At 37.0% G+C, this 14,342-nt stretch overlaps 1 pseudogene; it reads right to left on the bottom strand.

Annotated features, from left to right (window-relative positions):
• Positions 1-9,919, bottom strand: part of LOC141714412 (uncharacterized) — a 153,531-nt pseudogene extending 143,612 nt beyond the window's left edge.
• Positions 9,920-14,342: the final 4,423 nt, after the last annotated feature.

The following is a 14,342-nucleotide window of genomic DNA, read 5'->3' as shown; positions in this document are numbered from 1 at the left end:
AAAACCATTCATTGCAACAGAATTATTATGCATATTATAATCAACAGGGAATGGCATGCTGTTAGTAAACATGTTATTCCAGTAAGGCATGCTAAATGGCATTTGTGGTATACTAAATGTAGCATAATAAGGATTAGGTGCAAATGGCATGTTAGCAAACTGTGCATTCATATTCTGTGTAGACATAGCATTCATAAGCATGGGAGGCATGGCATTCATGTTAGGAAATTAAGGTGGCACAGACATGGAAGTAGGCATGGCAGATTTGCAATTAACAGACAAATGATTTACACTACCACACTTAACACAGATTTTTCTAGGAGCATATTTATCAGGTGTGTAGTTATTGTGTTTGTTAATCCCTACTTTACCATTTCTATTATTTTTCTTTTTAGTCTCTGTTTTTACCTCAATCTTTTCAAGTCTGTCACTTAACTGTTTGACAGTCATGTGACCAACATTAGCCTTTTTCCCTTTCTTAACCTGACTCGATTCTCCTGAAACAAAGTTCTTGGAAACAGACCTATACTTCTCATTCAGCTTAACAAGTTTGGCTTTACTAATGGGCTTGCTCACAGCCGACGGATGAGGATTTTCATCATTCGATGGATAACCCTTTTTGTTATCCGATGGATGATCCTCATCATTCGTCGAGTCTACATCTGTCAGCACTCCATCTATCAAATTTGGTTATAATTTTTCTTTGTTCTTTTTCCAGGTTGTATCACAGAAAGACTCAATTCCTTGAACTTTGGTGATTTGAGCATGGACATCTCTGGATGTTTTCCATGCCTTAATCACCTCTTATTCACGCTCGAGCTGCTTCTTCAAAATTTCTTCTTTCTTCAAGGACTTAGTTAATTTCTCATTGGCAATCTTAAACTCAATTTTTAACTTTTCAAAGTCAATGAACTGAGACTCATGCACATTATTTCTCTCACTCAAAAACAAATTGTTTTCCTTGATTTTAGCATTTTCCTTAGTAAGAGATTTAAGTGTAACACGCAAATGATATAACTCTGTAGATATGTCATTTATGGCATCATTACACTTGGCTTTAGATAAATGTGCAAGGTTTGTAGTAATTAACTGATTACTTGAAGAGCTTGTCTCTATTTCATTAGACTTGGCCATTAGGGTTAGATTAACATAGCTGACATCTTCTTCTTCATCCAAACCATTTGCTGCCCAGTCATTTTCTTATGTTATGAAAGCCCTTTCCTTTTGTTTGAGCAGTTTAAATTATTTTTGCTTATAATCCTCAGGCTCAAACTTTTTCTTGCTGGAATCTGACTTTCTACACTCATTGGCAAAATGCCCTGCCAAGCCATATTTGAAACATTTGAATTTTGATTTATCCGCCATGTTTCTATTTGGCTTGGCTACTCCAAAGTTCTTCTTGAACTTGAGCTTGGCAAATCTCCTGGAAAGAAATGCTAGGTGTTCATCAGTGTCCTCCATGTCATCTTGGCTCAAAGAATCTTCACTTTCTACTGCAAGCCCCTTGCCCTTGTTCTCACAGACCCTTGAAGTTGATTCAACAGGCTTCCATCTTCACTTCCTTTTCTTTCTCCAACTCAGCAACTAGTGCAGTGGATCCTCCTTTCTTCTTTCCTCTTTCCATCCTCTCATCTTGCTCTATTTCAAGCTCATAAGTTTTCAGGATGCCATACAGTCTCTCCAAAATAAACTCCTTATATTCTTATGAGTTTCTTAATGAGACTGTCATTGGTTTCTATTCCTTTGGAAGAGTTCTAAGGAATTTCAGATTGGAGTCCTTTATCTGATAGACCCTTCCATGCAACTTTAGAGCATTTAGTAGTTTTTGAAACCTACTAAAAATGTCAGTGAGAGACTCACTTTCTTCATTATGAAAATGCTCATATTGCTGAATCAAGAGCTGCATCTTGTTTTCTCTAACTTGCTCAGTGCCATCACAGATGATATGTATTGTATCCCAAACATCCTTGGCAGTTTTGCAGTTGATAATGTTGTCAAACATATCACCATCAACTCCATTAAACAGGATGTTCATGGCCTTTTTATTCTTCCTGATTTGTTCAATGTCAGGATCAGACCATTCATGCCTTGGCTTAGGAATTGATGGCTCGTTTCCTGTTGCAGCTCTCATTGGAACATGAGGGCCTCTTTCTATGCAGTCAACATAGGCCTCATCTTGAGAAAGCAAATGAAGATTCATCTTTACCTTCCAATGATGTTAATTATCTTTATCCAGAAAAGGGATCTTGACTCCAATATCCTTCTTGTTCATCTTGCTGTATTGTTTTGATCTTTAAACTCTTTGTAAGTTAAGAGCTTGCTCTGACACCAATTGTTAGTCCCTTAACAATATAACAAGAATTACAGAAGGGGGGTTGAATGGAATTCTTGAAACTTTTTCTTGAAATAAAAATGTCCTAACTCAAATATATATATAGGTGAATTGATCAGCACAATGCGAAATAAAAACTTAAATGAATCAAATCACAAGTAATTAAAAAACAGGAGTCTTTAAAAACTTTATGGTGGATTTGAATGATTCCACCAAAGATATATATTATATATCGAGAGAACCCTGTGTGCAAAATGCTCACAGCTGCTTACAACAGTTGAACAACTAAGGCTACATAGAAATGCTAAGAATTCTGCTTACAAATGTTTCTCTGCTATGTTGCTTAGATCGATAGTTTCTTAGTTGCTACATCTTGGTTTATATATCATCAAGATTATAAAGTAATGAGACAGGATAATAAAACAAAACTATCTAGTCTATTACAATGCTACTTCATTACTCTATTCCAACATCTTTGAATATCTTCATAATAGCATGGAAATGGCAATGCTTCTTTGTTCTCGAAAACCCAGTTGAATAGGCTACCACATTCCATTTGCATCCACTCGACGCATGTGACTGTGTTGTCACTGTCAACAGATATTTGAATTCTTTATCCGTCGGGTTCATGATCATCCGTCGAGTCATTGATCATCCGTCGGGTTGTCTAGTTGATCATCTATCGACTTCATTGTAGTTTATCCGTCGGGTAGCAATCTGGCACTTGACTTCATTTCATTTTATGCAGAATTACAAGACATCATTTATGTACAATTAATCAACCTATTCTGCATATCTAGTTAAAGTCAACATGACTTGAATACTACTTACAGAATCTATACAATGGTGTATGCAGAAATCTGCTACAGACTTATTGTTACATAAGCTACTCACTCGATGGATAATAAGTCATCATCCGTTGGGACTATAATGAGTCATCCGTCAGGACTATAAATCTATCCATCGAGTGCTACATAATTTTACTAAGTAAAATCTACCAAGGTGTTTTGTTCATGCAATCATCAAGTACACAACATATACACAACAATTGTCGTTCGTGGCTTATACTTGATGTCGAATTCTCCCAGCTCTATTGCCCACTTGATCAACCTCCCACTAGCCTTGGGACTATGAATGATATTTCTCAGGGGCTGATTTATTAGCACCTCAATTTGATGAGCCTGAAAGTAAGGACGTAACTTTCTTGAAGCCATCACCAAGGCTAAAGCAAACTTCTCAATAGTTGAATAATTCAACTCAGCTTCATGCAGAATTTTGCTGACATAATATACGGGTTTCTGGATTTTCAGTTCCTCCTTAACCAATACAGCGCTCAAGGCACTCTCTGAAACGGCCAGGTACAATTATAAAACTTCATTCAAAGCTGGCTTGGCCAACAACGGGGCCTGGGCCATATATTTCTTTAACTCCTCGAATGCCTTCTGGCTTTCTTCACTCCATATAAAATCCTTAATGTTCTTTAAGGACTTGAAGAACGACAAACACTTATCTCCTGACTTGGAGATGAATCGTCCCAGTGCAGCAACCCTTCCTGTGAGCTTCTGAACATCCTTGACAGTTTTTGGTGGCTCCATGTCCGGGATTGCCTTTATTTTATCACGGTTGGGCTCGATCCCTCTCTTGGAGACCATCAATCCCAAAAAATTTCCAGATCCTACTCCGAAAGCACACTTCGTAGGATTTAACATCATCTTGTGGTACCTCAGGACCTCAAAAGCTTCCCTCAAATGGGTTATATGATCAGTCTTTACTAGACTCTTGACTAACATGTCATCAATATAGACTTCCATAGTCTTGCCAATAAGATCCTTAAAAATTTTATTTACCAACCTTTGATAGGTGGCTCCTGCATTCTTAAGACCAAATGCCATAATAAGATAACAATAAACACCAAAGTCAGTGATGAATGATACTTTTGGAATGTCATCCTTGTGCATCTTAATCTGATTGTATCCACTAAATCCATCCATGAAGCTCAGCATCTCATGCCCAGCAGTGGCATCTATCAAAGTATCAATCCTTGACAACGGAAAATAGTCCTTAGGGCATGCATCATTCAGATCAGTGAAGTCTATACACATCCTCCATTTTCCATTGGCCTTCTTCACCATTACAGGGTTTGCTAACCATTCAGGAAACTATATCTCCTCAATGAAACCAACCTCTAAGAGCTTCTCAACCTCCTGTTTTATAGCTTCTTGCCTTTCCGGAGCAAAGTTTCTTTTCTTTTGCTTCACAGTCTTCCGATTTGGGTCCACATTCAACTTGTGAGTAATCAGTTCCGGGTCTATGCCTGGCATATTAGCTGCTGACCATGTAAACACATCATTATTTTCTTGCAAAAATTTCACCAACTTTCCTCTAAGGGGCTCCTCGAGTGTGGCTCCAATGAAAGTCATCCTCTCAGGATTCTGGTGGGCTAAAGAAACAAGTCTTCTATTGGCTTTCCTCTTTTCTCATCATTCTCTCGGATATCCATATCTTCAATAGGAAGAACCTGCCCCCCAACTCCATCTCCCCTCAAAGAGGCTACATAACAGCTTCTAGCCATTTTTTGATCTCCTCTCTCTTCTCCAATCCCATTCCGGATGGGAAACTTTATAACTGAATGGTAGGAAGAAGGGACTGCCTTGAAGTCATGTATCCATGTTCTCCCCATGATAGCATTATAAGTTGAACTAGCCTTTACCACCACAAAGTCCAACATCTGTGTTACTTGCCTTGGTTCCTGACCTATGGTGGTTGGCAACTTGATTATTCCTTCCATGGGGCACTCTACTCTCGCAAATCCATATATCGGCATGTCGGTTGGGGTCAATTGGGAGTCGTTATATCCCATCCTTAGAAAGGTGTCATGGAGCAAGATATCCACTGAAGCACCATTATCCACAAGGACTCTATTGACCGGGCTATTTCCTATTATCGGTGTTATGACCAGCGGGTCATCATGAGGAAATTTCACACCCTCTAGGTCAGAATCATCAAAAGCCAATATCACTTCTGTCCTGGACCTCTTCGGGGCTTCTCCAACAATATGCATAACCTCTCTAGTATATGCTTTTCTGGAGTTCCTGGATAATCCAGCAGCAGTTGGTCCTCCAAAGATTGTGTTTATCACAGGCCCTCGAGGTCGCGGCCCTCCAAAAATTGCATTTATAATCGGTCCTCTAGGCTGGGGATTCCACCCCTGATCCTCTTGGTCCCTCCTATGATCTTCAAAGTTCTTTCTTCCATTGTTATTCATATCCCCTCCTTCTCCAGTGTATTTGTTCAATCTTCCTTTTTGAATGAGGAACTCAATTTCATCATTCAGTTGTCTACACTCATCAGTGTAATGACCAACATCTTTGTGAAATCTGTAATACTTGCCCTTATCTAGCTTGGCAGGATCAGCCTTCAAGGGCTTAGGCCAACGAATATCTCGATCTTTCTCGATTTCCATCAAGATCTGGCTTCTAGGAGAATTCAGCTTAGCATATTCAGTGAACTTTTGCCCAGGTCCTCCCTTCTTGGGGGTTGAATCAGGGTTTTGCTCGGTTCTAGGATACTTGTCCTTAGCGATATATTCCAGGTCAGTTTTCCGCTTCTTGCCTCCAGTGGGTTCATTATTCACTACGGTCTTCCTCATGCTCTTTTCCACCTTGATGTACTTCCCTGCCCTATCCTGGAGCTGCAACATGCTTTCAGGGGGGTGTTTGGCCAAGGACATCTTGAAAAACTTATCCCTAGTTCCTTGTTGCAGTGCTATCAAAGCAACCTTGTCATCAAGGTCCGGGACTTTTAAAGCTTCCTTCGTAAAATGATTCAAGTAGTCTCTTAAGGATTCCTTCGCTCCCTGCACAATGCTCATGAGGGATGCTGAACTTTTTTCATGCACTCTCCCACTGATGAACTGTTTAATAAAAGCCTGACTTAATTCTCTGAACGACCCAATAGAGTTTGGGGGCAAACGACTATACTACCTTTGAGCCATACCCGACAGGATTTGAGGAAAGGCCCGACACTTAATAGCATCATTCACGGGCTGTAACATCAGTGCATTAGAGAATGTCCTAACATGATTAGCGGGATCTCCCGTACCATCAGAAGCTTTGATGGTTGGCATCTTGAACTTCCTTGAGATATGGGCATTCATTATTTCTTCAGTGAAGGGCGGAGTAGGATCATCAGGATCTCCAAGCGGAAGAAGATTGCTTGGATCAGTCCTTGGGACAACAACCCTTCTCTGTATTGGACCATCCAGGTCTATGATAGGAGGAGGATTTCTCCCCCTAGGATGTTGTGGGGGTCTGGTGGTCTGGTGCGCCTCCAAGTCGCGCCTCAGCCTTTGAATCTCAGCCTCGTGAGCCCTGATCCTTTCCTGCACTTCTTAGGGATATGTCTATTGGGCGCTTCTAGGACGTTGGCTACCATCAGCTATCGGCTCTTTACCAGCACGTCTCCTTCTTGGGGCTACTTCATCATCCGAAGATTCGGAGTCTCTCTCAGTGTAAGGACCAGAAAATTCCTGATCCTCAGGGATAAGAGCCAAACCTCGTATGTATGGGGGCGATCGCCCTCGTGCTTCACTCCGTCCAGCGTGTCCATTTTCTTCAACCTCGGAGTAAAGGGGCATCCCATAAGGGGGGTTAGTAGTCACAACAGTTGAATACTCGTACCCGATGGGTCGAGAATTCACAGGTGCATGTAGTTGTTGAACTTGGGGATTCGTACCTTGAATAGCCGAGGGAATCGTCCCTTGTGGCTGAGGTTGAGTTACCCCCCTATCTGGGCTTCTCCTTGGGTGGCTACATAAGTTGAATGAGGAGGTATCTCCATGGTTGACGAAATCACTTGGGTTGTCCCCGATGGTGTTCCTTCCTCAAGAGCTCTAATTGTTCTCCGTGTTCTCGCCATGGTTGTTGTTGTGCTTTCCCACAGACGGCGCCAAATGTTATGGATTAAAAACTAAGATATATAATTGCTGTATTTATTACTAAGGAACGTGAGCTTCGAGGCTCGATTCGACTGCTCTTGTGTTTCGTGACTCAATCTGCCTTAACAAGATGCCTACGTACCTTGTTGATTGCCAAGGATCAAGTCAAAAACGTAGTTCTGATTTGTGGGGTGAGACCCCTTATATAGGTGTTGGGAGTCCTAGAGTTGGACTTGGGTTAGGAGACTTGGTGGGCAAGTCTCAGAATTAGAATGGACTTTGGAGTCCTAGAAAGTAGGAAGCTGATTCCTTATCCCATGAGGTTCCTTGGAGGCCAATCTATAAGGATTTATGTCCTTATTGGGACTTTTCTTAATAGCTGATTTTTCTCATATTAATTAATTACGAAAATAATTAATATTCAGGGTTTTGGGCCTTCTTTGTTCCATCAGGCCTGATCTGGTCCATCAGGCCTGATCAATGTGTTAACTTTTTTGATCTGAATATCATACATCTTCTTATTAGGCCTTGCAACCCAAATCATGTGTAATTAATACAACATTAACTACGTAATCAGGATTTATTTATTCCCTATCACATACAATCACCACAAACTAAGGCATCAAAACAATTTAACTAAAGAAATCCATAAATAAATCTGCTAGAACCCTGCGATAACGATTAGCCCATAATCGGACTCATCATCAACGTGGGTTTCGATGAAATCATGATATATAAAACGTAGTCTCTATATGAATAATTAAACCAAGTACAAATAAGAGTATAGGTTCAACAAAATAAGAAACAAGCATCCATATTACAACTCAAAACAAAGATTCACAAGAATAAACTATATCGTCTTCGCCTTTGTTGAATTGTGCTAAAGGTCTCTTGCGTCTTCTCCTTGCGCTCTGGTCCCTCTCTTTATTAAAACGACCTAATATGAATATATATAGCAGCCCTAAATAATTTGGAAGCCTTCCCTTTTAGAATTGTATTAGAAACAGGATTCTTGAATTCGGCATCGGCGCGGGCGCGCGCTATCACGGCGCAGGCGCGCTGTACTTCTGGAACCCCGGCGCGGGCGCGCCGTCCTTCTGGGAAAAACTCAGATTTCTTCTTAAATATTGCTGCTTCGAGCCGGATTTCCACGAGCTTTTATTCCAACACCACTAGGACACCAAATTAGCACCAAAACAATGCTAATTCACCTGATTACCTAAATAATGCTTGAAATGCAAAAACACTAGAAAACACATTAAAACACTTAACAACTTGAGTACAAATACATCAATTTAAAGTTTATTATAGCATAAATAAGTGTCATAAATGCCACTCAACACAAGACATACTTGATTTTAATATAAATTTGGTGAGTTTTGAAGATAGTGTGTTTATGTTTATGTTTTACTATTTAAAACACTTTATCTCTACAAGTTAGACTACTTTGTCCACCATATTCATAACAGTTCAAAAAGCTTAAAAATAATCCAAAACACATTCACCCCCTTTGTGTTGTATTAATTACCTAACAGTGAAGACCTAACATATCTAGTTGCATTTCAAATTCTAGAAATTGAATCATGTTGTTCTTTCAAACCATCATTCACCACTAAATTTAATATGTGAGCACAACATCGCATGTGTAGAAACTTATTCTCCAATATAACTTCTGATCCTCTAAGAAATTTCTTTAAATGTGAAATTGCCTTATCATTATAAGAAGCATTATCTAATGTGATGGTGAATATATGATCCTTCCCCCATTGTGCAAATAAATCAAGTAGCATCTTTCCTATGGCAACCCCTTTATGGCTTCCGATTTGAGAAAAGTTTAAAATTTTCTTGCACATCTTCCAATCATCATTAATCTAATGAGTCGTAAGGCACATATAATTAATGTTTTGTACGGATGTTCAAGTACCCGTTGTAAATGAAACTCTTTGAAAGGCGAAACTCTTTTTCAATTTTACTAACTCTTCTCCATATATTTTAAGACAATCCCTAGCAACGGTCCATCTACTTGTAATCTTAAATCTTGGTTTCGCCTCATTCAATAACTCTCTAAACCCTTCATGTTCTACAATCCTGAAAGTTTGATTGTCTTCAACACACAATATGACAACTTTTTTTCTTAATCTCTCTTGATTAAATGTGTGATTTTTAATGGTGCCAAATTTGTCTTCCTTTGATATTTTTTCAAATTACAAAGTGTTTTGCAATTTATCAAGATTTTTCTGAAGTAATGATTTAGGACATGTATTTTTCAAGTGATTCATCATTGCGAATGTGCCATTTCGAGAGTAACATCCAATCATTATACCACATAATCTACATTTAGCTTTCTCTTTACCAACCGCACACCCCGTAATTATATCAAAAAAATCTCATGCTTCTGAGCCCTTTTTACCCTCATATATTTCATCTGGTTTATCATTACGTTTTACTTCTTCATCTTGTAAGTTCACATTTATCTACAAATTAAGCAAATATATCTAAAATTTGTAAAACTTATAAAATTAGTAGAAATAGAAATTACAAATAGTTACGAACATAGTGTAAAGTGGATTGGTAATTGAAATATTTACCGGTTCAGCCTGAGGCTCATCTTGTAGTGGAGTTTGATTCTCCGATGGTCCATCTCCACCCATTAATGTTCAGCTTTATGATTCTCAGTCACTCACGAATGTATTGTGTAGCCGATTTACTCTTGCCTTAGCCTTACAGGATTATAATTAGATTAGGTCTTGAAAGCTCCTGAAGTAACTAGTGAAATTGAAAACTAAAAAGGGTTTGAAGGCGCTAAAGGATGGAAGCCCTATTGTAATTTGTAAACAGCCCAGACTGCAACTTTCTTTTTATTAGTTCAGTACTTCAGTTTATAATATATATATATATATGTATGTATGTATTAATTTTAGAAATTTATATTATATAAATATATTATTTATTTATCAATTTTAATAATTCGGATCAGTTTCGGGTTTTTTCGGTTCAGTAGCAACGTATAACCGAAACCGCAAACCAGTTTCTGTTTAGGTTTTTAATATTCTGGTTTCGATTTCGGTTCAGATTTAAACATTTCGGTTTTTATCGAATTTTAACGGTTTCAGTTTCAATTTCGATTTCAGTTTTTTTCCCAATTTTTTGCTCGGCCCTACTCACTACTGCTGTGTTGTTCCAGCTTCTGTCAAAAGCAGCAAATGTGTTTTAATTAGTGGCATGTTTGGCGAACAGCTTATAAGCCTATCGACTTATAAGCCCGTAAGTACTTATCGACGACTGTTTGTCGACCCAACTTATAAGTCGAATAAATAACTTTTAAGCTGATAAGTGGAATGTTGGTACAGACATATTTTTTCTCAACTTATTTTGATTTATTCGTTTTTTATTAACTTTTGTTTTAAAATATATGTTTGTGAATATTTTTCTAATTTAAAACTCACGAGTTGAGATAATTATATTTCAAAAGTATTTATTTTAATTTATTTAAGTAATAAAATTTCTGACTTATAAGTAAAATTATCTAAACACTTATATAACTTATAAGTATTTATCAACTTATCACTTATAAGTTAATTATTGATTTTAAATCATAAGTTACTTATTTTAAAATTTTTCAAACGAGTATTAGATGTTGAATTATGATTTTACTGAATACAAATGTAAACCTATTTTATTGAAAACTTTGTAGTTTCTTATTTGGCAACAAATGTATCTTGTAATTTGTTTATTTAAAAATTCTAGTACTCATATTTGTGTTATTAATTTTGAGTGATGCGGTTTTAAAACTGAAACCAATCTAATTAAATCCCAGTTTTGATGACAAATTTACCCCAATAGAACCGCACTCCACCCTATTAGACGCTAAGTACATTTTTCGTATGGTTACGTGGGGTTTTTGTTGCAATATTGACTGGATGGCTGTACTGATGACTGACCAGACCAGTGTCGCAAGTAATAATTATGCATCGTCAGGAAATCATTTCAACAAAGATAGGATGCTACTCCCACTTTTGCACAGCTTCCACTTCCTTCAAGGGTACTTGCGTACTAATTTAAAGCGAGTATTCCTAAATTCAAATTCCACATGCAAATGACAAACATTAGGAAGGCAAGTTTCACAAACAAAACCTACATGGGCGCAACAAAACTGCAAATACACAGTACAAGCCCATCTCTGTTTTTATTGTTCATGACATTTGATTTTTTTTACGTAATTTAAAGAGCTTTAAAATTATAGTTAAAATTAATATTTTTTAATTATTTTATAAATTAAAATATAACATATATATTTTAGTTTAGGAAAAAAATTAAAAATAATAATTTTAGCTAGACATTTAAAATATACTGAGATGTGTGTAAAAAGTTGAGCGTCCTATATTTTGGACTGAGGGAGTATTTTCCTCCAAAAATTTGAGACAAGACAATAGAAAAGGGAATTCTAATAAAAAAAATTAAAAAGAGTTTTTTGTAAAATGCAAAAATTTTATCAAATTAAAAAATCATCAAGATTTCTTAATCTAGCGGTATCTCCTTCATCACTTTAAGTTGAATATTAATTTTTTGTCGATACAAGATGAACCCTACGTTAAACAATCGATTTTTCAAAAATCATTGATAAATTGATTAAAAATATTTGATCGATTCGCTAAATTGATGATAAACCTCATATTTGTCAAAAATTGTCCGATTAATTATAAATCGATATTATAATTAAATAATTCTAATTTTCAAAATTTATAACCATCTCGTAATTGTGGTAAAATATCAAGGAAAAAACCATAAGTGGGCGACTAGAAAGGGGAGTAGAGAGAAACGATGATATATTCTGAAAACTATACAGCACAAAAAAGGGAGTACTTTTCAAAATGTGACAATTTTTTGTGGGCTGGTGGCTTTAGATGCAAGGGCCATAATGCTCTCAAGTAAAAGACAATGGCATATGTGTGAGTGAGTTGTGTTGCTCTTCTTTGTGAACCACATTTTCAAGAACAAGATGAAATAAAGGTGCCCAGATTCAGAGCAAGCCAATAAACCTCACTTCTCCATTCTTGTTGGCACTGCACATCCATTTCAAATGCGGTCCCAGTGTGTGATCCCACCGGATTCAGTCTAAAACGTGAACAAGTACCAAAAAACAAGACACGGGATCTTTGGCAAGATACCGTGCTTTCTAATATCGATAGCTAGATGAATCAAGATTAAAGCCTTAAGCTGATAATTTACAACTCATAACTTCACTTTTATCGTTTATCGTATGCATTAACTTTTATTTGGATCATTACAGCCAGAAAAGTTGCACCGGGTGGTTGTTGATCGAATTATTCAATTCCGTTTCTTTGCATTTTTCTATTTTGTTACGGCCAGCAATGTTACAAGTTTTCCAGATGCTAAAGTCTTGATCTAGCGCCGCTCTTAAAAAGCATCATAGTTTCCGAAGCTATGATAGAAAACATTAGTATGACTATCCTCGCAGCATTTTTTTTCCCATATCAATAATCAGGCCTCAGGAATCACTGTCGCACATGTTGACTACGATTAGCATCCTGCAGCATCAAACCCTTAGATTTGGAGGTTGGAGGTTGAGATCATGCTTATTATTTCTTCCACAGATATAAACACAAAATTGACTAATATCACACTGGAAGAAAATTTGAAGTGGCTAAACAATATTGATATTCATTTTTATTGAAGAAAATACACAAAAGGAAGAGAGTTCAGGTAAGCAACTTTCCCTGTAAAAACTTGCAAATCTACAGAGAAACTACAAAACCAGTACTCTAGTAGAGGTACTAAATGAAAAAAGAATTTTCTTCCATGTAAATTGCATATTACATGGGCTATGCGTAATTGTAATCTGACAGTGAAATGAAATTTAAAGAATATTGTTATCATATCAACAACCAACCCTGAATTCTAACTGATAAATGAGCATTTTTTTAGATGTTAATGGGACAGTAACAAATTGTGGCCTAATTACCAATTCACGGAAAAGTTTTGAGCCAATAACATTACTGGAGCTTCTGAAGTTAACAATTAAAAGGATGCATTGATTACTTCTGCTAGAGTTACCACTGGAAGCTCTGTATGATTGTTATGAATTTCTAACGCGATGATCAACCATGGGAGACCAATAGACTCCAATATCAGCTAGAGGTAGATCAGTAATATTTATAGACATGTATAAATGTGTGTAAACAAGGTAATGATATCTACGAGTGAGAAACTAGGACAACATCAAGGTGATGGTAGCTTCCATCAACAAAGTGTTGAAAAACTGTATGTACATTGACGAAACATGAATTCTGACTAATCAAATTATTTAAAAGATCAAAAGATCTGTGAGAGAGTTTGAACCCGTCTATACATCATTTACTTTCACTGTGCCATATTATGGCAGCCATAATAAACCTCATTGAACTGGTGACAAAAGGCGTTTGAGAGGTAATTTTGAGCATGTAAATTCATACTGATCAAAAACTGGCGTCATTGACATTATTTAGGCCTTTTCAGTCGAGCACAAAGAAAATAATCAAGAAGGTCGCCTGAGCTCACCTTATTATTTTTTGCTCTCTGTGAAAATACTCATTAGTACGTAATGAAGAAAGTTTCAGTAAAGCTAGCTTGTGTATTTAAATCTACTAATCTAGTGTAGACGAAACAGTGACACTATTATAACTTAATTTATAAACTAGGCAAAGTTGCGAGTTTACTGAAGTGACCAATGTCATTTTATTTTACTGTTATTTATATTATAATAGAATATATGAAGTGGCAACTCTAAACACCATGTTGCTGTTTTGAGATAGGTCATTAGAATGATTTACGTACTTTACTTCCTAATTAAGTAAAAAGGATGAAGATTCATGTCATCAGTTGTAATTCAGAGGAGTGGGAACAAAAACAAACATTGACTTACAGTTCATCTGCTAATTTCTAGGAATCCATTCACTTGGAGCAGCATTGCCTGTGCGGTGTGCATGGTACGGTCTGGTGCGGTTTTTAGCATTAACCGTAGCCAAAACGATATATGCGGTTCGTTTCGGTTAATTTCTATTAACCGCCACCAAA

Source organism: Apium graveolens, chromosome 3 (genome assembly GCF_009905375.1).
Source record: "Apium graveolens cultivar Ventura chromosome 3, ASM990537v1, whole genome shotgun sequence".
Lineage (NCBI taxonomy): Eukaryota > Viridiplantae > Streptophyta > Magnoliopsida > Apiales > Apiaceae > Apium > Apium graveolens.
This window is presented reverse-complemented; position numbering and strand designations above follow the sequence as displayed.